The sequence below is a fragment of the Pristiophorus japonicus genome, chromosome X (assembly GCF_044704955.1).
Source record: "Pristiophorus japonicus isolate sPriJap1 chromosome X, sPriJap1.hap1, whole genome shotgun sequence".
Lineage (NCBI taxonomy): Eukaryota > Metazoa > Chordata > Chondrichthyes > Pristiophoridae > Pristiophorus > Pristiophorus japonicus.
In genome coordinates, this window is record NC_092010.1 from 30,731,813 (window position 1) to 30,759,275 (window position 27,463).

Here is a 27,463-nt window from a genome sequence, read left to right on the forward strand (position 1 = left end):
GAGGTCGGGGGTGGATTTGCACACGAGGATGATAATCAAGGAGTTGGTAAGTTGCATCACCAGATGACTCTGAATACGAGACCACTTTGTCAAATTCCCGATCAGAAAGGATGTAGGATCCTGTGAGCATCACTCATGACTAATTTCTCATCGGCTGTCTGTCATGAATGTTCAGGATGTAAAACAATGCAAAAGTAAACAAATGCGCGTTCGTGCCTGGAGGCTATTAGCAACAGTACATTACATTTAATGGCTGGATTTAGGAAAATCTGTTGCATTTTCAATCACCAACTGTGTCTGCAGACCAGCTTATCCTGTCAACGTAAGGTCTGTGCAACACCAATTAATCTTACCTGATTTGACTTTTGAAAACAATGACCTAGTTAATGAATGATAACACCTGTGCCACTCATGTTGCCGTTTGTACAATATTGAGAGAAACGTAATACCTTTTACCTCAGGGGAGTGCTTCCATTACCATCTGTTTTGTGCTTGATGCATCCTGAATGTTCGGGGTGTTTTTTTTTCTCAAACTTTATTAATAAGGTCAGCGACTCGAATTAGAACCCCTTTTCCACTTTGCCCCGCCTTAAGCACACCCAGGTCAGTCATGGCACAGACAGCAGCACCCCGTCAAAGTGCATCAACCTCCGTGCACCCTTCCTACGCCAGTGTGGACGTTTGTGCTGCCCACATGCGCCTCTGAGTGAGATTGGTAATTCTGCGCTCGAGTCAGTTGGGAGCGCTTCCTTCTCTGAGTCAGGAGGTTCAAGCCCCACTCCAGGAATTGAACACATCGGGGGCTAAATTGGGTCTTTCAGGCACTTACGCGGCCACCTACGGTTTGAAAATGGCTGCCAAGATGTGCGCATACTTCCGATGGGAAGTGCATGGCGTGCCGCCTTGGTAAAAGCTTTCTCAGTGTCCTACCATTTAATGTGTATTCCCTTGCCTTGTTAGCCCTCCCCAAATGCACTACCTCACACTTCTCCGGATTGAATTCCATTTGCCACTTTTCTGCCCACCTGACCAAACCGTTGATATCTGGCCAACATTCCTCCCTCAATCAACACGACCAGATTGACTTGTCTTTCATCTCATTGCTGCTTGTGGGACCTCGATGGGCACAAAATGGCTGCCACGTTTACTGACACAACCGTAATTGCGCTGCAAAGTATGTCAAGTGCCTTGGGATGGTTCATGAGAGATGTGATCAAGGGCTAAACAAAGGCAAACATGTGTCCACCTCTCAATTGGGTTCAGATTGCTGAATTCACATAGGATTGCAGTGAGAGGTGACTTTTATCCCATCAGCCTCTGAGCTGGATTTGAACTCCAGCTCCCAGAGTTCAAAGGGCAGCATGCGAACCCACTGCTCTGCCCAGCCCATTTTGCTGAAGGAATGACGAACAGCAATTCAAATTGGACAGGGAGGGTGGGGTAGAGAAAGGCATAACTGCCATGCAAAGGAGAGTGAAAAGCTCTCGAATTACTACCATTCTAATTGCAATCCTGCGGGCACAAAAATTCACAAGCAATTTAAACGCCCCACGGCACGCTGCTTCAATTTGGCTGTCTACTTTGCTCAGCCGGGGTGTGAGTGGGACACAAACAGGACCGTTCGCTGCATGCAAAAAGCCGAACACAGCGCACACTGGAAGTGTGAAATAAAAGCAGAGAATGCTGGGAACACTCAGCATGGCGGGCAGCATCTGCCGAGAGAGAAACAGAGTTACGGGCCCGAACATTGGGGGCCTCGCTGGGTACGTACGATGTCCGCACGCGCCCAAAAGAGGCCTCGCAAATGCTGGTTCTCGGCCCACGATACGAGAACCAGCTTTTGCGGTCTGTCAAACCGCACACATCCCCAGGAGAAGGGTCGTCGCGGGCGGAGATTTGGGCTATTTTGGCCAACTCTTGCCCGGCGACTGTCCTTCAAACTCATACGCCTGGTAAAAGCAGGGGTATAGTCTACTTTTACCAGCGCAAGAGTTTTAAAACAGAGAAAAATTCAATGTTATTACTTATCTTTATATTTAAAAACCCTGTCGATGAAGGTACGGTTATTTTTAACACTATTTAAAAAAAAATGTTAAACATTAAAAAATAAATTCTCCAATACATTTAATTTAATGCAATTTCTATTAATTTAAAACAAATGAAGTTGTTTTTCTATTTCTATGTGTGTTTTATTTGATTTTAGGGGTATTCTCATTGATAGTAATGGAGCTCGCAGCTCGGAGCTCCCATTACTATGAATGAGAACCATCATCATCATCATAGGCAGTCCCTCGGAATCGAGGAAGACTTGCTTCCACTCTAAAAATGAGTCCTTCGGTGGCTGAACAGTCCAATACGAGAGGCACAGTCCCTGTCACAGTTGGAACAGGCAGTGGTTGAGGGAAAGGGAGGGTGGGACTGGTTTGCCACACGCTCCTTCCGCTGCCTGCGCTTGGTTTCTGCATGCTCTCGGCGATGAGACTCAAGGTGCTCAGCGCCCTCCCGGATGCACTTCCTCCACTTAGGGCGGACTGTTCTTTGGCCAGGGACTCCCAGGTGTCGGTGGGGATGTTGCACTTTATCAGGGAGGCTTTGAGGGTGTCCTTGTAACGTTTCCTCTGCCCACCTTTGGCTCGTTTGCCGTGAAGGAGTTCCGAGTAGAGCGCTTGCTTTGGGAGTCTCGTGTCTGGTATGCGAACTATGTGGCCTGCCCAGCGGAGCTGGTCGAGTGTGGTCAGTGCTTCGATGCTGGGGATGTTGGCCTGGTCGAGGACGCTAACGTTGGTGCGTCTGTCCTCCCAGGGGATTTGTAGGATCTTGCGGAGACATCGTTGGTGGTATTTCTCCGCCTACTGCATTGTGATTGGTGGTCCGGGAACACGTGATCCCAGGATGCACATACAATCCTGGAAAATATGTTCCCATACGCTGGACTGCGACTCTAGGCCTCGAAGTGCAATCCTACGTTCCTCTGGGACCACCAAGTATTCTCGTCAAAAATATTTCGGATGGAGGTGTCCGCCCACAGGAAGCGATTTTCGGGCCAACGTTTCAGGTCAGCGATCCTTCATCAGAACTGAAACGTTAACTCTGTTTCTCACTCCGCGGGTGGAGCGTTTCCAGCATGATCTGTTTTGATTCCGTTCACTGCTTTGCAGTGGGTGGGGGAGAGAGAGAGAGAGAAGGATCCAATGCTGGATTGCATTTTCTTAGACGAAGTGACACAATTGGAGTTGATGTGCAAAACCTTTGTGTCTGGGGCCCCAAGCTGAGCAATGGGTTAACGGGAAAACCAGTTTGGCAGCACATGTTTCACACACAGCACACCTGCTGAGAAGAGGAGTGTACTTTGCACAAGGTTCACAAAGGGAGAATACGAGAATACATATCACAATGCAATTTGCTCAAGGACACACAATGCGCCCAATAAGGCACGAATGAATGGTAACAGTTTGCAGATGGGCCTCCAACCAACTTTGATCCGAAATGTCTGTGCAGAATACCATCGCAAAGTTGCGCACTCCACCTCCGCTGTTGTACGTAGGAACATGGAACAGGAGGAGGCCCATTCAGCCCCTCGAGCCTGTTACATTAGTAACAGGAGGAGGCTCATTCAGTCCCTCGAGCCTGTTACATTAGTAACAGGAGGAGGCCCATTCAGCCCCTCGAGCCTGTTACACAGGAACAGGAGGAGGCCATTCAGCTCCTCGAGCCTGTTACACAGGAACAGTAGGAGGCCGTTCAGTCCCTCGAGTCTGTTACCATAGGAGCAGGAGGAGGCCGTTCAGTCCCTCGAGTCTGTTACCATAGGAGCAGGAGGAGGCCATTCAGCCCCTCGAGCCTGTTACACAGGAACAGTAGGAGGCCATTCAGCCCCTTGAGCCTGTTATCACAGGACCAGGAGGAGGCCATTCAGCCCCTTGAGCCTGTTACCATAGGAGCAGGAGGAGGCCATTCAGCCCCTCGAGCCTGTTCCGCCACTCAGTGACATCACGGCTGATCTGTGACCGAACTCCATATACCTGCCTTTGGCCCATGGCCCTTACAATTTTTTTCTGGACACAGAGCCCCTTTAACAACAGGGGAAAACGCGTGTGTGCGTGGGAATCTGGATGGGCCGTGCACCCCGTTCAAATTTTCGCGCATGCGCGGTTTTTCCTGTTGTTCAACCGACAAGCATCCTGTGTGCAGGCTCCAGACAGGTCTGCAGCTACCTGGGCGCAGCTGAAAGGGAACATGGGTCCCATAATACCTTTGGCTCACAGAAATCTATCAATCTCAGATTTAACAATTGCCCTAGCATCAATTGCTGTTTGCGGATGCCCTCTTGAGCATCCCTGATTATAATCACTCAACCATCGGTGGCCGTGCCTTCTGTTACCTGGACCCCAAGCTCTGGAACTCCCTCCCTAAACCTCTCCGCCTCTCCACCTCTCTCTCCTCCTTCAAGACGCTCCTTAAAACCGACCTCCTCGACCAAGCTTTTGGTCATCTACTGTATGTGGCTCGGTGTCAAATTTATTTGTTTTGTCTTCATCACCATAGGCAGTCCCTCGGAATCGAGGAAGACTTGCTTCCACTCTTAACATGAGCCCTTAGGTGGCTGAACAGTCCAATACGAGAACCGCAGGTGGGACAGATCCGTTTTGTCTTATAACACTCCTGTGAAACGCCTTCGGACGTCTTACTACGTTAAAGGCGCTATATAAATGCAAGTTGTTTTTGTTGTTGCTACACCCCTTTATGTGTCGAAGTGTTTCCTAACTTCGCGCCTGAAAGGTCAGGTTCCAACTTTTTGACTATGGCCCCTCGTGCTCGACTCAGCGGAAAGCCATCCAGCGGAAATAGTTGCTCTCTATCAGTTCCCCTGCTCAGGTGCCTGTGTGCCTCATGCGCAGTCGTTCGCCCTCAGTTGCTCGGACTATGAGATGACACGGTGGAAAAAGTGCTTGCTGGAAGTACAATAGAATGAATCCTAGACTTTCGAAGTGCTCAGCAACGATGAGATTCGAAGCTGTTTCCGGCTGCACCCTGTGAATGTACCGGCTTAATAACACTTGTTGTATTACAGCAAATTATATCGTTCCCCTTGTTTTACAACAGTCACAGGGAGAAGCACTCAGCTTTCAAAGCTGTTGGAATGCGAACTATCTTGGGCGTGGTGATTTGAAACAAAAGCCATTCCCCCGCTGTCTCTCACTGTAAACAACTCAGGCTGCACCTGTGGCTCCCGTTGCACAGTTACACCTTGTCTGGTTCTCCTCACAGGCCTTCGACGTTCCACAAACACCAACAGCGGCAGAAAAAGAGCCTGGAAACAACCCAGAGCTGAGAACATAAGAACATAAGAATTAGGAACAGGAGTAGGCCATCTAGCCCCTCGAGCCTGCTCCGCCATTCAACAAGATCATGGCTGATCTGGCCGTGGACTCAGCTCCACTTACCCGCCCGCTCCCCGTAACCCTTAATTCCCTTATTGGTTAAAAATCTATCTCTCTGTGACTTGAATACATTCAATGAGCTAGCCTCAACTGCTTCCTTGGGCAGAGAATTCCACAGATTCACAACCCTCTGGGAGAAGAAATTCCTTCTCAACTCGGTTTTAAATTGGCTCCCCCGTATTTTGAGGCTGTGCCCCCTAGTTCTAGTCTCCCCGACCGGTGGAAACAACCTCTCCGCCTCTATCGTGTCCATCCCTTTCATTATTTTAAATGTTTCTATAAGATCACCCCTCATCCTTCTGAACTCCAACGAGTAAAGACCCAGTCTACTCAATCTATCATCATAAGGTAACCCCCTCATCTCCGGAATCAACCGAGTGAATCGTCTCTGTACCCACTCCAAAGCTAGTATATCCTTCCTTAAGTATATACTTAAGCATCCGCTTACAAAATCTATCGGGTGTACAAAACTTTGCTCTTCTGTTTCCTGAATGAATGTTCGATGAACATAATAAATACACATTCTAGCTTGCAAACAACCTCCACTTCACGGAAACCAAGGTCTGCCAATAAGGTGTGAAAACAAAGCGCCATTTGCAAGTTAGGGATTGGGAGTCCAAAAGAAACTGCATCCTGGGCCAATATTTATCCCTCAAACAACATCACGAAAGTAGATAATCTGGTCATTATCACATTGCTGTGTGTGGGAGCTTGCTGTGCGCAAATTAGCTGCCATGTTTCCTACATTACAACAGTGACCACACGCCAAAAGTACTTCATTGGCTGTAAAGCGCTTTTGGGGCCTGCTGAGTTCGTGAAAGGCGCTATATAAATGCAACACTTTTGGCTGCTCCAATCTTTGGAAGAGGAAGACTCCAGTACGTAAAGTGAGATATAAGTGTCCGTATACTGCCCAAAGTGAGAGTGAACACACAGTGTGACGCGGGTGTACAGAGTGTGAACACACAGTGTGACCCGGGTATACAGAGTGTGAACACACAGTGTGACCCGAGTGTACAGAGTGTGAACACACAGTGTGACCCGGGTATACAGAGTGTGCACATACAGTGTGACCCAGGTGTACAAAGTGTGAACACGCAGTGTGACCCGAGTGTACAGAGTGTGAGCACACAATGTGACCCGGGTGTACAGAGTGTGAACACACAGTATGACCCAGGTGTACAGAATGTGAACACACAGTGTAACCCGGGTGTACAGAGTGTGAACACACAGTGTGACCCGGGTGTACAGAGTGTGAACACACAGTGTGACCCGGGTGTACAGAGTGTGAACACACAGTGTGACCTGGGTTTATGGTGAGTGTGCACATACAGTGTGACCCAGGTGTACAAAGTGTGAACACGCAGTGTGACCCGAGTGTACAGAGTGTGAGCACACAATGTGACCCGGGTGTACAGAGTGTGAACACACAGTATGACCCAGGTGTACAGAATGTGAACACACAGTGTAACCCGGGTGTAAAGAGTGTGAACACACAGTGTGACCCGGGTGTACAGAGTGTGAACACACAGTGTGACCCGGGTGTACAGAGTGTGAACACACAGTGTGACCTGGGTTTATGGTGAGTGTGAACACACAGTGTGACCCGGGTATACAGAGTGTGAACACACAGTGTATACAGACCACCAACCAGTAGTAGTGAGGTTGGGGACAGCATCAAACAAGAAATAAGGGATGCATGCAATAAAGGTACAGTAGTTATCATGGGTGACTTTAATCTACATATAGATTGGGCTAACCAAACTGGTAGCAATGCGGTGGAGGAGGATTTCCTGGAGTGTATTCGGGGTGGTTTTCTAGACCAATATGTCGAGGAACCAACCAGGGAGCTGACCATCCTAGACTGGGTGATGTGTAATGAGAAAGGACTAATTAACAATCTTGTTGTGCGAGACCCCTTGGGGAAGAGTGACCATAATATGGTAGAATTCCTTATTAGGATGGAGAGTGACACAGTTAATTCAGAAACTAGGGTCCTGAACTTAAGGAAAGGTAACTTCGATGGTTTGAGGTGTGAATTGGCTAGAGTAGACTGGCAAATGATACTTAAAGGGTTGACGGTGGATAGGCAATGGCAAACATTTAAAGATCACATGGATGAACTTCAGCAATTGTACATCCCTGTCTGGAGTAAAAATAAAACAGGGAAGGTGGCTCAACCGTGGCTAACAAGGGAAATTAAGGATAGTGTTAAATCCAAGGAAGAGGCATATAAATTGACCAGAAAAAGCAGCAAACCTGAGGACTGGGAGAAATTTAGAATTCAGCAGAGGAGTACAAAGGGTTTAATTAGGAAGGGGAAAATAGAGTACGAGAGGAAGCTTGCCAGGAACATAAAAACTGACTGCAAAAGCTTCTATAGATATGTGAAGAGAAAAAGATTAGTGAAGACAAACGTAGGTCCCTTGCAGTCGGATTCAGGTGAATTTATAATGGGGAACAAAGAAATGGCAGACCAGTTAAAATACTTTGGTTCTGTCTTCACGAAGGAAGACACAAATAACCTTCCGAAAGTACGAGGGGACCGAGGGTCTAGTGAGAAGGAGAAACTGAAAGATATCCTTATTAGGCGGGAAATTGTGTTAGGGAAATTGATGGGATTGAAGACCAATATGTCCCCGGGGCCTGATAGTCTGCATCCCAGAGTACTTAAGAAAGTGGCCCTAGAAATAGTGGATGCATTAGTGATCATTTTCCAACAGTCTATCGACTCGGGATCAGTTCCTATGGACTGGAGGGTAGCTAATGTAACACCACTTTTTAAAAAGGGAGGGAGAGAGAAAGCGGGTAATTATAGACCGGTTAGCCTGACATCAGTAGTGGGGGAAATGTTGGAATCAATTATTAAAGATGAAATAGCAGCGCATTTGGAAAGCAGTGACAGGATCGGTCCAAGTCAGCATGGATTTATGAAAGGGAAATCATGCTTGACGAATCTTCTGGCATTTTTTGAGGATGTAACTGGGAGATTGGACAAGGGAGAACCAGTGGATGTGGTGTATTTGGACCTTCAAAAGGCTTTTGACAAGGTCCCACACAAGAGATTGGTGTGCAAAATCAAAGCACATGGTATTGGGGGTAATGTACTGACGTGGATAGAGAACTGGTTGGCAGACAGGAAGCAGAGAGTCGGGATAAACGGGTCCTTTTCAGAATGGCAGGCAGTGACTAGTGGAGTGCCGCAGGGCTCGGTGCTGGGACCCCAGCTCTTTACAATATACATCAATGATTTAGATGAAGGAATTGAGTGTAATATCTCCAAGTTTGCAGATGACACTAAACTGGGTGGCGTTGTGAGCTGTGAGGGGGAAGCTTAAGAGGCTGCAGGCTGACTTAGACAGGTTAGGTGAGTGGGCAAATACATGGCAGATGCAGTATAATGTGGATAAATGTGAGGTTATCCACTTTGGGGGCAAAAACGCGAAGACAGAATATTATCTCAATGGTGGCAGATTAGGAAAAGGGGAGGTGCAACGAGACCTGGGTGTCATGGTTCATCAGTCATTGAAAGTTGGCATACAGGTACAGCAGGCGGTGAAGAAGGCAAATGGTATGTTGGCCTTCAGAACTAGGGGATTTGAGTACAGGAGCAGGGAGGTCTTACTGCAGTTGTACAGGGTCTTGGTGAGGCCTCACCTGGAATATTGTGTTCAATTTTGGTCTCCTAATCTGAGGAAGGACATTCTTGCTATTGAGGGAGTGCAGCGAAGATTCACCAGACTGATTCCCGGGATGGCCGGACTGACATATGAAGAGAGACTGCATCAACTGGGCCTTTATACATTGGAGTTTAGAAGGATGAGAGGGGATCTCATAGAAATATACAAGATTCTGACAGGATGGGACAGGTTAGATGCAGGAAGATTGTTCCTGATGTTGGGGAGGTCCAGAACCAGTGGACACAGGCTTAGGATAAGGGGTAGGCCATTTAGGACTGAGTTGAGGAGAAACGTCTTCACTCAGAGAGTTGTTCACCTGTGGAATTCCCTGCCGCAGAGAGTTGTTGATGCCAGTTCATTGGATATATTCAAGAGGGAGTTAGATATGGCCCCTACGGCTTAAGGGATCAAGGGGTATGGAGAGAAAGCAGGAAAGGGGTACTGAGGGAATGATCAACCGTGATCTTATTGAATGGTGGTGCAGGCTTGAAGAGCCGAATGGCCTACTCCTGCACCTATTTTCTATGTCTATGTTTCTATGACCCGGGTGTACAGAGTGTGAACACACAGTGTGACCCGGGTGTACAGAGTGTGAACACACAGTGTGACTCGGGTGTACAGTGAGTGTGAGCACACAGTGTGACCCGGGTGTACAGATGTGAACACACAGTGTGACCCGGGTGTACAGTGAGTGTGAACACACAGTGTGACCCGGGTGTACAGTGAGTGTGAGCACACGGTGTGACCCAGGTGTACAGAGTGTGAACACACAGTGTGACCGGGTGTACAGAGTGTGAACACACAGTGTGACCCAGGTGTACAGAGTGTGAACACACAGTGTGACCCGGGTGTACAGAGTGTGAACACACAGTGTGACCCGGGTGTACAGATGTGAACACACAGTGTGACCCGGGTGTACAGTGAGTGTGAACACACAGTGTGACCCGGGTGTACAGTGAGTGTGAGCACACGGTGTGACCCAGGTGTACAGAGTGTGAACACACAGTGTGACCCGGGTGTACAGAGTGTGAACACACAGTGTGACCCAGGTGTACAATGAGTGTGAACACACAGTGTGACCCGAGTGTACAGAGTGTGAGCACACAGTGTGACCCGGGTGTACAGATGTGAACACACAGTGTGACCCGGGTGTACAGTGAGTGTGAACACACAGTGTGACCCGGGTGTACAGTGAGTGTGAGCACACGGTGTGACCCAGGTGTACAGAGTGTGAACACACAGTGTGACCCGGGTGTACAGAGTGTGAACACACAGTGTGACCCAGGTGTACAGAGTGTGAACACACAGTGTGACCCAGGTGTACAGAGTGTGAACACACAGTGTGACCCAGGTGTACAGAGTGTGAACGCACAGTGTGACCCAGGTGTACAGAGTGTGAACACACAGTGTGACCGGGTGTACAGAGTGTGAACACACAGTGTGACCCAGGTGTACAGAGTGTGAACACACAGTGTGACCCGGGTGTACAGAGTGTGAACACACAGTGTGCCCCAGGTGTACAGAGTGTGAACACACAGTGTGACCCAGGTGTACAGAGTGTGAACACACAGTGTGACCCAGGTGTACAGAGTGTGAACACACAGTGTGACCCGGGTGTACAGAGCGTGAACACACAGTGTGACTCGGGTGTACAGTGAGTGTGAGCACACAGTGTGACCCGGGTGTACAGTGAGTGTGAGCTCACAGTGTGACCTGGGTGTACAGTGAGTGTGAACACACAGTGTGACCCGGGTGTACAGTGAGTGTGAGCTCACAGTGTGACTCGGGTGTACAGTGAGTGTGAACACACAGTGTGACCCAGGTGTACAGTGAGTGTGAGCTCACAGTGTGACCCGGGTGTACAGTGAGTGTGAACACACAGTGTGACCCGGGTGTACAGTGAGTGTGAACACACAGTGTGACCTGGGTGTACAGAGTGTGAACACACAGTGTGACCCGGGTGTACAGAGTGTGAACACACAGTGTGACCCGGGTGTACAGTGAGTGTGAGCACACAGTGTGACCTGGGTGTACAGAGTGTGAACACACAGTGTGACCCGGGTGTACAGAGTGTGAACACACAGTGTGACCTGGGTGTACAGAGTGTGAACACACAGTGTGACGTGTGAACACACAGTGTGACCCGGGTGTACAGAGTGTGAACACACAGTGTGACCCGAGTGTACAGAGTGTGAACACACAGTGTGACCTGAGTGTACAGAGTGTGAACACACAGTGTGACCCGAGTGTACAGAGTGTGAGCACACAGTGTGACCTGGGTGTACAGAGTGTGAACACACAGTGTGACCCGGGTGTACAGAGTGTGAACACACAGTGTGACCTGGGTGTACAGAGTGTGAACACACAGTGTGACCCAGGTGTACAGTGAGTGTGAACACACAGTGTGACCCGGGTGTACAGAGTGTGAACACACAGTGTGACCCGAGTGTACAGAGAGTGTACAACCCGGCTACAATAGCGTAGTTACAATTCGTCACAAGGGATGATCTGCAGACTCACACCTGTCCGAATGATCTCTGCTGACTGTTTGTGGGAGGTTGGTGTCTGTTGGTTCCTGTTATTACAGTTGGTAACCGTGTTTGTTGATCCATCACCACAACTGCTCATCCACCCCGTGACTGTGTCCGAAAACATGTTTCCTCTTCAATCTGTGTATACACATTGCCTGCATAAACATTACAATGCAGCTCGGGCCCGTATGAACTGAGCGGAAGCATTAAAGCTTTTTGTACATTACGAAGCTAGATGGTGGTCTTTTAATTTGTAGCGCGCACATATCGCAGTGGGGGCTGGCCCGTGCTGCCCCTGGGCCCTCGCCTCTCCTGGGCCCCGATCACATTGCTCCATGATCTCTCGCCGCTCCTTCATCCTGACCTCGCCGCTCCCGCTGTATCTGCCCCACGCTCCAATCAGCGACCTGGATTTTGGTGACGTCCACTCCAGTTCGCCCTTCTCCAAGGCTCGGTATGAGGGACCGCCTAAGAGAAGAATTGCTGGTAACGTTTAATATGTTACCTTTTATTTCCTTTTTATCGTGTCAGTTGGGTTGAGTTTGAAGCACTCTTGGCTCCGAGTGAGAATTTTGTGGGTTCAGCCCCACTCCAGAGACATGAACACTTGTGTGTCCCCTTAAACGTTTTATCGGTGGTATATGTAATTCCCAATCCTCACTCAGTTGCAGACACAATTCAGTTATTGTTAGCATGATTCTCAATTTTAATCACTGGTTCCAGTTCTCCAATTCTGTTCCTTATACTCTGCATTAACGCACACGCCTTGAAGTTTGGAGGTTTTTTCCGGTGTAAGGTATTTTTCCTTTTTTGCCATCTCACATCCTGATTTCTTTTATATTATCTTGTCCTGTTTGGCCTCTGCTCTGCCGTCTTGGTATTTACACACTGAGAGCTCGCTAGCCCTTCAAAGCGCCCTACCCCGCTGTACCCTGTCCATTCAGGATGTTTGGCGGATTGGCTGGCTATCCCTTTTTGGTGGCGGGGGGGGGTGTTCTTTTCGTCTGCATGTAAAATACCAGGATGTAGCCAGGGTCAGTGTCAGGCGGGGCTCAGTGGGCAGTACCCTCGCCTCGAAGTCAGAAGGTTGTGGGTTCAAGTCCCACTCCAGGGACTTGAGCACTGAAATCTAGGCTGACACTCCCAGTGCAGTACTGAGGGAGTGCTGCACTGTCGGAGGTGCCGTCGTTAAACCGAGGCACCATCATCCCTCTCAGGTGGTTGTGAAAGATCCTACGGCACTATTTCGAAGAAGAGCAGGGGAGTTCTCCCCGGTGTCCTGAGTCCAATATTTATCCCTCAACCAACATCACTAAAACAGGTTATCTGGTCATTATCACATCGCTGTTTGTGGGAGCTTGCTGTGTGCGCAAAGTAGCTGCCACATTTCCTGGTACACACATAATAAAGGATGAAACTGTGTACAATGAGCAAGTGTGACCGTAGCTCCTTTAATAAGACTCCAGAGTGCAGGTACCTCGTGGGTGGCCTGCTTATATACCGTGCTCCCAAGGCATGCTGGGATCCCTTGGGACTCCAACAAGTAGGCCCTCTGGTGGTCAGGTGTCATACAGGTTACAAAGGGTTAAATACATAACGTTTCCCACATTACAACAGTGACTACACTCCAAAAGTACTTCATTGGCTGTCACGTGCTTTGGGACGTCCGGTGGTCGTGAAAGGTGCTATAGAAATGCAAGTCTTTCTTTCAGCGACACTGAAGCACAAAGCCAGCGATTGGAGCCGCCCACCAAGGCCAGGCGCGTGCTTTGAACAAAGAGAAGCCTGCTCCGGAGAAACACCAACACCCTTTCTCCAAAACCATTTCTGAGATTGAGGTGTATAAAAAAAAATCTCGCGTCACAACTGAAAACAGTGTGAGCTGCGAGGAGGATGCTATGAGGCTGCAGAGTGACTTGGATAGGTTAGGTGAGTGGGCAAATGCATGGCAGATGAAGTATAATGTGGATAAAAGTGAGGTTATCCACTTTGGTGGTAAAAACAGAGAGACAGACTATTATCTGAATGGTGACAGATTAGGAAAAGGGGAGGTGCAACGAGACCTGGGTGTCAGGGTACATCAGTCATTGAAGGTTGGCATGCAGGTACAGCAGGCGGTTAAGAAAGCAAATGGCATGTTGGCCTTCATAGCGAGGGGATTTGAGTACAGGGGCAGGGAGGTGTTGCTACAGTTGTACAGGGCCTTGGTGAGGCCACACCTGGAGTATTGTGTGAAGTTTTGGTCTCCTAACTTGAGGAAGGACATTCTTGCTATTGAGGGAGTGCAGCGAAGATTCACCAGACTGATTCCCGGGATGGTGGGACTGACCTATCAAGAAAGACTGGATCAATTGGGCTTGTATTCACTGGAGTTCAGAAGAATGAGAGGGGATCTCATAGAAACGTTTAAAATTCTGACGGGTTTAGACAGGTTAGATGCAGGAAGAATGTTCCCAATGTTGGGGAAGTCCACAACCAGGGGACACAGTCTAAGGATAAGGGGTAAGCCATTTAGGACCGAGATGAGGAGAAACTTCTTCACCCAGAGAGTGGTGAACCTGTGGAATTCTCTACCACAGAAAGTAGTTGAGGCCAATTCACTAAATATATTCAAAAAGGAGTTAGATGAAGTCCTTACTACTCGGGGGATCAAGGGGTATGGCGAGAAAGCAGGAAGGGGGTACTGAAGTTGCATGTTCAGCCATGAACTCATTGAATGGCGGTGCAGGCTAGAAAGGCCGAATGGCCTACTCCTGCACCTATTTTCTATGATTCTATGTTTCTATGTTAGCAAATGCGGAGCTGGCTGGCCAGCAGTCGGAGGAGAAAGACCAGCGTGCATTTCACGCTGAGATACGCTGCGGGCAGGGAGGTAATTGCACCCGAGCTGGGATGCAAGACAAGCGCCCCTCCCTATCTCTGTAATCTCCTCTGGCCCCACAACCCCCCTCCTCCCCGAGATATCTGCGATCCTTCAATTCTGGCCCTTTGCACATCACCCACTTCCTTCGCCATTTCCCGGGCTGGCCCACTATGTTACCGTCTTTACCAAACCGAGCACAGCAAGGCACATGGGACAGAAAATGGAGGTTGGCCAGTGCAGCGAGGCACATTTTTTTTTTAGCAGCCTATATTTTAACACTTGCACATACACACTACAAATGCAAAAGTAATGTGCATATAATTACCGCGGATGTGACGTCCCACTATTGAAGGACATTTAAACACATCGACCTCACCCCTCCCCCAGTGATTGAGGTCACACCTGACCCCTGCCCCCAGTTCTGACGAAGGGTCATCGACCTGAAACATTATCTCTGTTCCTCTCGCCACAGATGCGTCCTGACCTGCTGAGTATGTCCAGCATTTGTTTTTATTTCCGATTCCAGCATCCGCAGTACTTTGCTTGTGTGTTGGCAGGCCAGAGGCTGCACCCCTTCGGCAATAACTTGGAGAGAATGCACACAATTTAAGGGCTTGGCTATAATGACCTCGTGTACTCAAATCACCTCCTGACATTTGCTGTATTAGGCTCACACATGAAGAATCACAAATAGGTAACAGCAGCAACAATGCAGCGTAGTTGACAGAGAAAAATGTCCCAAGGTGCTTCACAAAGGTGGAAGTAGACAGAAGTGGAAGCCAAGCCAAGAGAAATATATACATTAATAATTTAGACGAAGGAATTGAGTGTAATGTCTCCAAGTTTGCAGATGAGACTAGGCTGGGTGGCGGTGCGAGCTGTGAGGAGGACGCTAAGAGGCTGCAGGGTGACTTGGACAGGTTAGGTGAATGAGCAAAGGCATGGCAGATGCAGTATAATGTGGATAAATCTGAGGTTATCCACTTTGGGGGCAAAAACACGAAGGCAGAATATTATCTGAATGGCAGCAGATTAGGAAAAGAGGAGGTGCAACGAGACCTGGGTGTCATGGTACATCAGTCATTGAAAGTTGGAATATTGTGTTCAGTTTTGGTCTCCTAATCTGAGGAAGGACGTTCTTGCTATTGAGGGAGTGCAGCGAAGGTTCACCAGAGTGATTCCCGGGATGGCAGGACTGACATATGAGGAGAGACTGGATTAACTGGGCTTGTATCCACTGGAGTTTAGAAGGATGAGAGGGGATCTCATAGAAACATATAAAATTCTGACGGGATTGGATAGGTTAGATGTAGGAAGAATGTTCCCGATGTTGGGGAAGTCCAGAACCAGGAGACATAGTGTAAGGATAAGGGGTAGGCCATTTAGGACTGAGATGAGGAGAAACTTCTTCACTCAGAGAGTTGTTAACCTGTGGAATTCTCTACCACAGAAAGTTGATGATGCCAGTTCACTGGATATATTCAAGAGGAAGTTAGATATGGCCCTTACGGCTAAAGGGGTCAAGGGGTATGGAGAGAAAGCAGGAAAGGGTTACTGAGGTGAATGATCAGCCATGATCTTATTGAATGATAGTGCAGGCTCGAAGGGCTGAATGGCCTGCTCCTGCACCTATTTTCTCTGTTTCTATGTTTCTATGAGGAGGGGCTTGGTCAAAGAGGTGGTCTTTAAGGAGGGTCTTAAAGGAGGAGTGGGAGATATAGAGGCGGAAGGGGTTAGGGAGGGAGTTGCAGAGTGTGGGGCTAAGCGGCTGAAGGCACGGCCGCCAATGGTGGGGCGAAGCGAGAGGGATGTACAAGAGGCCAGAGTCAGAGTGATGGAGAGGTGGGCGGGGGGAATGAGGGGCTGGAGGGGGGGTGATAGAGAGGGGGGGTGACACAGGCAGAGGGGCATTACTGGCACATCATTCAGCAGATTCAGCACAATTAGGAGATCATGTAGGTTAATCTCTTCATACTAATAATGATGATACAGAAAAGAAAAGAAAGGCTTGCATTTATATAGCGCCTTTCACAACCACCGGATGTCTCAAAGTGCTTTATAGCCTCTTCAACTGGATTTTCTGGCCTCTTGAGCATCCCAAATTTCCATCGCTCCACCATCGGTGGCCGTGCCTTCTGTTACCTGGGCCCCAAGCTCTGGAACTCCCTCCCTAAACCTCTCCACCTCTCTACCTCTCTCTCCTCCTTTAGGACCCTCCTTAAAAACCTACCTCTTTGACCAAGCTTATGTGGCTTGATGTTAATTTCTTTTGGATAACGCTCCTATGAAGTGCCTTGGAGTGCTTTAATATGTTAAAAGGGCTATATTTTCTTTATTGCAAAGGGGATGGAATCTAAAAGCAGGGACGTCTGCAGTATAACTGCTACAGTTATAGAGGGTACTGGTGAGGCCACACCTGGAATACTGCGTGCAGTTTTGGTTTCCATATTTAAGGAAGGATATACTTGCTTTGGAGGCAGTTCAGAGAAGGTTCACTCGGTTGATTCCGGAGATGAGGAGGTTGACTTATGAGGAAAGGTTGAGTAGGTTGGGCCTCTACTCATTGGAGTTCAGAAGAATGAGAGGTGATCTTATCGAAACGTGTAAGATAATGAGGGGGCTTGACAAGGTGGATGCAGAGAGGATATTGAAGTGCAGTAACCTGCAGGGTTACGGACCTAGAGCTGGTAAATGGGATTAGACTGGATGACCTTTTGTTGGATGGAGCAGATACGATGGTAAGTACTGCAGGGAATAGAATACGGCCAGGGTGATCTCCTGGACTAGTTTCGATCGCCTGGATGGGTCAGAGAGGAATTTTCCCAGACTTTTTATCCCTAAATTGGCCTGGGTTTTTATCTGGTTTTTGCCTCTCCCAGGAGATCACATGGCTCCAGTTGGGCTGGAGTGTAGAATATTTCAGTACAAGGGGTGTCGCAGTTGTCGTGAGACGGACTGGTTGGGCTGGGTGCTCTTTACCTGTCCGTCATTGTTCATAGGTTTATATGTAACCTTCAGGGCTGCTGACCGAGGGCCATGTGGCTCTTTGTCGGCCGGCGTGGACACGATGGGCCGAAATGGCCTCCTTCTGTGCTGTAAATTTCTATGTTTCTATGTTTCCACTGATGGGGGAGACTAGAACTAGAGGGCATAATCTTAGAATAAGGGGCCGCCCATTTAAAACTGAGATGAGGAGGAATTTCTTCTCTCAGAGGGTTGTAAATCTGTGGAATTCGCTTCCTCAGAGAGCTGTGGAAGCTGGGACATTGACTAAATTTAAGACAGAGATAGACAGTTTCTTAACCGATAAGGGGTTATGGGGAGCGGGCGAGGAGGTGGACCTGAGTCCATGATCGGATCAGCCATGATCGTATTAAATGGTGGAGCAGGCTCGAGGGGCCGTATGGCCCACTCCTGTTCCTATTTCTTATGTTCTTATGATCTTATTTTTTATGTACTTATAAAAAATGCAGCTTGTTGTTTCTGTTGATGGACTGGTCATGGGTTTCTCCACAATGTCGACATGCTATGGTCACCTCATTGGTGGTTGATACAGCCAGGCAGCACCACATTGGCTCATTACCACAATATTACACCGGTTGGGGCAAAGCATGGTTGTTCCAAGAGACAAACACTAGTTCTGCCACCAACATTAACCCTGAAACCAAAAGATCACTTTTTCTGCTTGGCCGCAAAAAAAGGTTGCTTGCTCCATTTTTTTCTGCCAAGTTTCTGCACTCCCCTGCCCGCCCCCGCCCCCAAAGGTATTGACTCCCTGCATGGGTACAGCGCCAGTCAGGCTTGCTTCCTCACCCATGTGGGAATTCTTCAGGTGTGAGGCTAAATAGTGAGTGTTGGCAGGGGGGGGGAAAGAATTGAAGAGAAAGTGTATCCTGAACATAGATGGAACGGAGTGGGAAGGCCATGATGAGAGTATGGGGGAATGGAAGATCAGCTGTAACCTGCCCCATTCAGAGAAGGAACCAATCTTGGTAAACGTCAAAACTTGGAAGTATAGTGAACAGTGAGGAGGATAGTGATAGACTTCAAGAGGACATAGACAGGCTGGTGGAATGGGCAGACATGTGGCTGATGAAATTTAACGCTGAAAGGTGCGAAGTGATACATTTTGGTCGGAAGAACAAGGAGAGGCAATATAAACTAAAGGGTACAATCCTAAAGGGGGTGCATGAACACAAGAATTAGGAGCAGAAGGAGGCCATTCAGCCCCTCGAGCCTGCTCCGCCATTCACTAAGATCATGGCTGATCTGATCATGGACTCAGCTCCACTTCCCTGCCCGCTCCCCATAACCCTTTACTCCCTTATCGCTCAAAAATCTGTCTATCTCCTCCTTAAATATATTCAATGACCCCGCCTCCACAGCTCTCTGCGTCAGAGAATTCCACAGATTTACAACCCTCTAAGAGAAGAAATTCCTCCTCATCTCAGTTTTAAATGGGCGGCCCCTTATTCTAAGACTATGTCCCCCTAGTTTTAGTTTCCCCTATGAGTGGAAATATCCTCTCTACATCCACCTTGTTGAGCCCCCTCATTATCTTATCTGTTTCGATAAGATCACCTCTCATTCTTCTGAACTCCAATGTGTAGAGGCCCAACCTACTCAACCTATCCTCATAAGTCAACCCCCTCATCTCCGGAATCAACCTAGTGAATCTTCTCTGAACAGCCTCCAATGCAAGTATATCCTTCCTTAAATACGGAGACCAAACTGTACACAGTACTCCAGGTGTGGTCTCACCAATACCCTGTACAGTTGTAGCAGGACTTCTCTGAACAGAGAGACCTGGGGGTATATGTGCACAAATCGTTGAAGGTGTCAGGGCAGGTTGAGGAAAAGCTTACGGGAATCTGGGCTTCATAAATGGAGGTACAGAGTACAAAAGCAAGGAGGTTATGATGAAGCTTTATAAAACACTGGTTCGGCCTCAACTGGAGTATTGTGTCCAATTCTGGGCACCGGAATTTCGGAAGGATGTGAAGGCCTTAGAGAGGGTGCAGAAAAGATTTACGAGAATGGTTCCAGGGATGAGGGACTTCAGTTACGTGGAGAGACTGGAGAAGCTGGGGCTGTTCTCCTTGGAGCAGAGAAGGTTGAGAGGAGATTTGATCGAGGTGTTCAAAATCATGAGGGATCTGAACAGAGTAGATAGAGAGAAACTGTTCCCATTGGCGGAAGGGTTGAGAACCAGAGGACACAGATTTAAGGTGATTGACAGAAAAACCAAAGGTGACACGAGGAAAAACTATTTCACGCAGCACGTGGTTAGGATCTGGAATGCACGGCCTGAGAGGGTGGTGGAGGCAGACTCAATCGTGGCTTTCAAAAGGGAGTTGGATAAAGGGCGGGGGAGTGGGACTGGCTGAGAGTTGGCATGGGCTCGACGGGTCAAATGGCCCGGGGGTGGGGGGTGGGGGGAGCCCGTCAGGGGGATGGGGAGGGGGGTGGGGGGGAGCCCGTCAGGGGGATGGGGAGGGGGGTGGGGGGGAGCCCGTCAGGGGGATGGGGAGGGGGGTGGGGGGAGCCCGTCAGGGGGATGGGGAGGGGGGTGGGGGGAAGCCCGTCAGGGGGATGGGGAGGGGGGTGGGGGGAGCCCGTCAGGGGGATGGGGAGGGGGGTGGGGGGAGCCCGTCAGGGGGATGGGGAGGGGGGTGGGTGGGTGTTCGGAGGGGACGGTTGGGGGGGGGGGTGGGAGGATCGGCGAGGGGTGGGAAGGGATGTTAGTAATTCTGACCGACGCTCATGCAGTGTGTAACACTGCAGCACATTGAGCCAAGCAGTGGTTAAACATTAGACGTGGCCATGGATACTTGGGAGAGAAAACCGCCCACCTGGATGTTACCCCTTGGACTATGTGTCGATGACTGACTCAACAATGAAGTGTTTTATGTGAAAAAACACAGAGAGGGTTTTGACGGATGTGCGTACGTGCCTTTCCCTAAAAAAGAACGTGTGGTGATTGAGAACAAAGAGCATTTTACAAATCATTTACAAGTCATCGTTAATTGTGTTTGGCGGCGATATATGTGGCCGGCATGTTCCGAAGGTTTTATCAGTGATAATTGGGTGTTACCTTGAATGCTGCCTGTCAGCTTCACCTTGTGAAAATATTTCAATGAGCGGGAAAGATTACCAAAATTACCTGAGCACTTACAAAGTCATCAACTGAGTGCTCAAGGTTACACTTTAAGGTTTAATGGGTTTGGTTCCACAATGGCAGAATCACACAAGTTTTATTAATGTTCAACCTCGCAGCAAACACCACTGACTGATGAAGGGTGCCTGTTAAAACAATCCATTCTTCTCCCTGAAACAAAAGCAAGATACTGCGGATCCTGGAGATCTGAAATATGAACAGAAAATGCTGAAAGACAGCCATCAGCTCAGGCAGCAACTGTGGAGAAAGAGTGAGAGTTAACGTTCCACATTTCTGACGAAGGGCCATCGGCCCATCGACATTTGAGGTGGAGATAGACAGATTTTTGAGCGACAAAGGAGTCAAGGGTTATGGAGAGCGGGCAGGGAAGTGGAGCCAAGATGTAGTTCGGGATCTGGAATATTAGGTCCTTCATTGAAACACCTGTGATCTCATCCCTTTTTGGCATGGAAGCAAGTCATCCTCGATACGAGGGACTGCATATGATGATGATGGAGCTGAGTCCATGATCAGATCAGCCATGATCTTAGTGAATACCCTCAAAGCCTCCTTGATAAAATTATCCCCACTGACACCTGGGAGTCCCTGGCCAAAGACCGCCCTAAGTGGAGGAAGTGCATCCGGGAGGGCGCTGAGCACCTCGAGTCTCATCGTCGAGAGCATGCAGAAACCAAGCGCAGGCAGCGGAAGGAGCGTGCGGCAAACCTGTCCCACCCACCCCTTCCCTCAACCACTGTCTGTCCCACCTGTGACAGGGACTGTGGTTCTCGTATTGGACTGTTCAGTCACCTGAGAACTCACTTTTAGAGTGGAAGCAAGTCTTCCTCGATTTCGAGGGACTGCCTGTGATGACGATGAATGGCGGAGTAGCTTTGAGGGGCCAAATGGCCTACTGCTGCCCCTATTTCTTATGTTCTTATGACCTGAAACGTTAACTCGGTTCCTCTCCCCACAGATACTGTCTGACCGGCTGAGAGGTTGCCAGCATTTTCTGATTATGTTCTATTCTGCCCCCACCCCATCCACGCCTGCCCCTCTCTTTCCTCTGCTCTTGAGCTAAAGGTTCTGATTTATCCTCGGGTTATGTTCCCCACCAGTCCCCTGGTTACCCAGTGAAAGTCCTAACTCCAATAGGAACCAGAACCCTGACCGTTCCTTTTTCTCTCCAAGCTCCAATGACATAAGAACATAAGAACATAAGAATTAGGAACAGGAGTAGGCCATCTAGCCCCTCGAGCCTGCTCCACCATTCAACAAGATCATGGCTGATCTGGCCGTGGACTCAGCTCCACTTACCCGCCCGCTCCCCATAACCCTTAATTCCCTTATTGGTTAAAAATCTATCTATCTGTGACTTGAATACATTCAATGAGCTAGCCTCAACTGCTTCCTTGGCAAGAGAATTCCACAGATTCACAACCCTCTGGGAGAAGAAATTCCTTCTCAACTCGGTTTTAAATTGGCTCCCCCATATTTTGAGGCTGTGCCCCCTAGTTCTAGTCTCCCCGACCAGTGGAAACAACCTCTCTGCCTCTATCTTGTCTATCCCTTTCATGATTTTAAATGTTTCTATCAGATCACCCCTCATCCTTCTGAACTCCAACGAGTAAAAACCCAGTCTACTCAATCTATCATCATAAGGCAACCCCTCATCTCCGGAATCAGCCTAGAGAATCGTCTCTGTACCCCTTCCAAAGCCAGTATATCCTTCCTTAAGTAAGGTGACTAAAACTGCACTCAGTACTCCAGGTGCGGCCTTACCAATACCCTATACAGTTGCAGCAGGACCTCCCTGCTTTTGTACTCCATCCCTCTCGCAATGAAGGCCAACATTCCATTCGCCTTCCTGATTACCTTCTGCACCTGCAAACTAACTTTTTGGGATTCATGCACAAGGAACTCAAAAGAGTTTCATGCAAAAGGACACTCTCAACTTTGCCATCCTCGCCTGCCGTCCGGACACGCCATGGCATACCATCTTGCCGTCCGGAGGAGGCGGGGGTCCCCGATGGAGGGCACTCTACGCAGGGGTCCTCCCACTATTCATCGGGTACTTGGCCTGGAGGGTGGTGCACGGAGCAGTGCCGTGCAACAAATTTTTAAGCCGGTTCACGGACTCCCAGGCCGCCTGCAATTTCTGCGGTCTGGAGGAGTCCGTGTTCCATGTTTTTATTGAGTGCACGAGGTTGCAGCCCCTGTTCCATTATTTGAAGGGGCTGCTCCTGAAATTCTGGCTGCACTTCAGTCCCACTCTCCTGATCTTTGGGCACCCTGTGCGGAGGGGAGCGGGTAGGTCCGAAGGCCTCCTCGTAGGACTGCTCCTGGGCACGGCCAAGGGTGCCATCAGCCGGTCCAGGCAGCGGGCGGTCGAGGGGGTCGTTCAACCTGACTGCCTGCCTCTCTTCCGCTCTTACATCCGGTCCAGGGTGTCCTTGGAGATGGAGCACGCGGTGTCCACCGGTACGCTCGCGGCCTTCCGCGAGAGGTGGGCACCGGAGGGACTGGAGTGCATCATCACGCCCGGCAACCAAATTTTAATTTGATTTTACGTTTTAAAGTTTAATTTGTTTTAATTGCCAGTGTTTTTAGTGTCCCCTTCCCTTTTATAGGGGGCACTGGGGAAAAATTGTGATTTTAGTGCCCAAAAAAAAACCAAAAAAAAAGAAAAACAAAAAAACCCCCCAAAAAAAACCAAAAAAAGGAAAAAAAGGGCCTTGTAAATGTCTGGTGTGTCACCCAGGTCGGGTGGCACGGTTTAATGTTTTATGTTTTGCAGATAAACTCCAAAAAGAGTTTCATGCACAAGGACCCCCAGGTCCCTCTGCACCGCAGCATGTTGTAATTTCTCCCCATTCAAATAATATTCCCTTTTACTGTTTTTTTTCCCAAGGTGGATGACCTCACACTTTCCAACATTGTATTCCATCTGCCAAACCTTAGCCCATTCGCTTAACCTATCCAAATCTCCTTGCAGCCTCTCTGTGTCCTCTACACAACCCGCTTTCCCGCTTGACATTAAGGCAGTGCCTCAGGTAACTTAACCACCTGGATTCTTTGTTCCCGATACTCACTGGAGTTTAGAAGAATGAGAGGTGATCTTATTGAAACGTATAAGATAATGAGGGGGCTTGACAAGGTAGATGCAGAGAGGATGTTTCCCCTCGTGGGGGAATCTAGAACTAGAGGGCATAGTTTCAGAATAAGGGGTCGCCCATTTAAAACAGAAATGAGGAGGAATTTCTTCTCTCAGAGGGTTGTAAATCTGTGGAATTCTCTGCCCCAGAGAGCTGTGGAGGCTGGGTCACTGAATATATTTAAGGCGGAGATAGACAGATTTTTGAACGATAAGGGAGTGAAGGGTTATGGGGAGCGGGCAGGGAAGTGGAGCCGAGTCCATGATCAGATCAGCCATGATCTTATTGAATGGCGGAACAGGCTCGAGGGGCCAGGTGGCCTACTCCTGCTCCTATTTCTTTTAAAGGGGGAATCGGATATTTACTTGACTATTTTAAATCATTTTAGTCGGTTTAATGAAAGAAAGGCTTGTAATTATATCGCACCGTTCACAACTTCAGGACGTCCCAAAGCGCTTTACAAATGAAGTACTTCTGAAGTGTAGTCACTGTTGTAATGTAACGCGGCAACACATTTGCACACAGCAAGCTCCCACAAATAGCAATGCGACAATCTGTTCTAGTGATATTGATTGAGGGATAAGTATTGACCAGGACACCGGGGAGAACTCCCCTGCTCTTTGAGATAGTGCCATGGGATCTTTTACATCCACCTGAGAGAGCAGACGGGGCCTCAGTTTAATGTCTCATCTGAAAGACGGCACCTCTGACAGTGCAGCGCTCCCTCAGTGCTACACTGGGAGTGTCAGCCTGGATTTATGTGCTCAGGTCTCTGGAGTGGGACTTGAATCCACAACCTTCTGACTCAGAGGTGAGAGTGCTGCCCACTGAGCCATGGCTGGTAGGCCTGTATTGGTTATCAGTGCAGCCGGCAGCAACCTGACAATTTTCTTCACCACAGAAGGATCCACCCGCACCAGCTTGCGTGGTGATTTGCAACTTGCCAAACCCGGCATAAAACTGGCGTTGGAAGTGAAAATCGGGCAGTTCCTATACCCGCATCAGTAGTAAAATGTCCCAAGGCACTCCACAGGTCGGCAGCCCTGACCTGCAAGAACCATCGGCAGGTCGGGGCCTTCAAAGGAGCAATACCACTTCCAGGTACAGCGCGTGCAGGAGAGCGACGGCTGTGAAGAGGGCGACTGGATTGGACGTCACCAAAATCCAGGTCGCTGATTGGATCGTGGGCTGGTACAGCAGGAGCGGCGAGGTCGGGGCGCAGGAACGGCACGTGATCGTTGGGGCCCCGGGGAGCAGCGTGGAGGCCCCAGGAGCAGTGTGGAGGACCCAGGAGCAGTGTGGGAGCCCCAGGAGCAGTGTGGAGGACCCAGGAGCAGTGTGGAGGACCCAGGAGCAGTGTGGAGGCCCCAGGAGCAGTGTGGAGGACCCAGGAGCAGTGTGGGGGCCCAGGAGCAGTGTGGGGGCCCCAGGAGCAGTGTGGAGGACCCAGGAGCAGTGTGGAGGCCCCAGGAGCAGTGTGGAGGACCCAGGAGCAGTGTGGAGGACCCAGGAGCAGTGTGGGGGCCCCAGGAGCAGTGTGGAGGACCCAGGAGCAGTGTGGAGGACCCAGGAGCAGTGTGGAGGACCCAGGAGCAGTGTGGGGGCCCCAGGAGCAGTGTGGAGGACCCAGGAGCAGTGTGGAGGACCCAGGAGCAGTGTGGGGGCCCCAGGAGCAGCGTGGAGGACCCAGGAGCAGTGTGGAGGACCCAGGAGCAGTGTGGAGGACCCAGGAGCAGTGTGGAGGACCCAGGAGCAGTGTGGGGGCCCCAGGAGCAGTGTGGAGGCCCCAGGAGCAGTGTGGAGGACCCAGGAGCAGTGTGGAGGACCCAGGAGCAGTGTGGGGGCCCCAGGAGCAGTGTGGGGGCCCCAGGAGCAGTGTGGAGGACCCAGGAGCAGTGTGGAGGACCCAGGAGCAGTGTGGGGGCCCCAGGAGCAGTGTGGAGGACCCAGGAGCAGTGTGGAGGACCCAGGAGCAGTGTGGGGGCCCCAGGAACAGCGTGGGAGCCCCAGGAGCAGCGTGGAGGCCCCAGGAGCAGCGTGGAGGCCCCAGGAGCAGTGTGGGAGCCCCGGGAGCAGTGTGGAGGCCCCAGGAGCAGTGTGGAGGCCCCAGGAGCAGTGTGGAGGCCCCAGGAACAGTGTGGGAGCCCCAGGAGCAGCGTGGAGGCCCCAGGAGCAGTGTGGAGGCCCCAGGAACAGTGTGGAGGCCCCAGGAGCAGCGTGGAGGCCCCAGGAGCAGCGTGGAGGCCCCAGGAGCAGCGTGGAGGCCCCAGGAGCAGCGTGGAGGCCCCAGGAACAGTGTGGAGGCCCCAGGAACAGTGTGGAGGCCCCAGGAGCAGTGTGGAGGCCCCAGGAACAGTGTGGAGGCCCCAGGAGCAGTGTGGAGGCCCCAGGAGCAGCGTGGAGGCCCCAGGAGCAGTGTGGAGGCCCCAGGAGCAGTGTGGAGGCCCCAGGAACAGTGTGGGGGCCCCAGGAACAGTGTGGGAGCCCCGGGAGCAGTGTGGGGGCCCCAGGAGCAGTGTGGGAGCCCCGGGAGCAATGTGGGGGCCCCAGGAGCAGTGTGGAGGCCCCAGGAACAGTGTGGGAGCCCCGGGATCAGTGTGGGGGCCCCAGGAGCAGTGTGGAGGCCCCAGTAACAGTGTGGAGGACCCAGGAACAGTGTGGGAGCCCCGGGAGCAGTGTGGGAGCCCCAGGATCAGTGTGGGAGCCCCAGGAGCAGTGTGGAGGCCCCAGGAACAGTGTGGGGGCCCCAGGAACAATGTGGGAGCCCCGGGAGCAGTGTGGGGGCCCCAGGAGCAGTGTGGGAGCCCCGGGAGCAATGTGGGGGCCCCAGGAGCAGTGTGGAGGCCCCAGGAACAGTGTGGGAGCCCCGGGATCAGTGTGGGGGCCCCAGGAGCAGTGTGGAGGCCCCAGTAACAGTGTGGAGGACCCAGGAACAGTGTGGGAGCCCCGGGAGCAGTGTGGGAGCCCCAGGAGCAGTGTGGGAGCCCCAGGAGCAGTGTGGGGGCCCCAGGAACAGTGTGGAGGCCCCAGGAACAGTGTGGGAGCCCCAGGAGCAGTGTGAGAGCCCAGGAGCAGTGTGGGAGCACCAGGAGCAGTGTGGGAGCCCCAGGAGCAGTGTGGGGGCCCCAGGAACAGTGTGGGGACCACGGGAGCAGTGTGGAGGACCCAGGAGCAGTGTGGAGGCCCCAGGAACAGTGTGGGGGCCACGGGAGCAGTGTGGAGGACCCAGGAGCAGTGTGGAGGCCCCAGGAACAGTGTGGGAGCCCCAGGAGCAGTGTGGGAGCCCCAGGAGCAGTGTGGGAGCCCCAGGAGCAGTGTGGGAGCCCCAGGAGCAGTGTGGGAGCCCCAGGAGCAGTGTGGAGGCCCCAGGAACAGTGTGGGGGCCCCAGGAACAGTGTGGGAGCCCCGGGAGCAGTGTGGGGGCCCCAGGAGCAGTGTGGGAGCCCCGGGAGCAATGTGGGGGCCCCAGGAGCAGTGTGGAGGCCCCAGGAACAGTGTGGGAGCCCCGGGATCAGTGTGGGGGCCCCAGGAGCAGTGTGGAGGCCCCAGTAACAGTGTGGAGGACCCAGGAACAGTGTGGGAGCCCCGGGAGCAGTGTGGGAGCCCCAGGATCAGTGTGGGAGCCCCAGGTGCAGT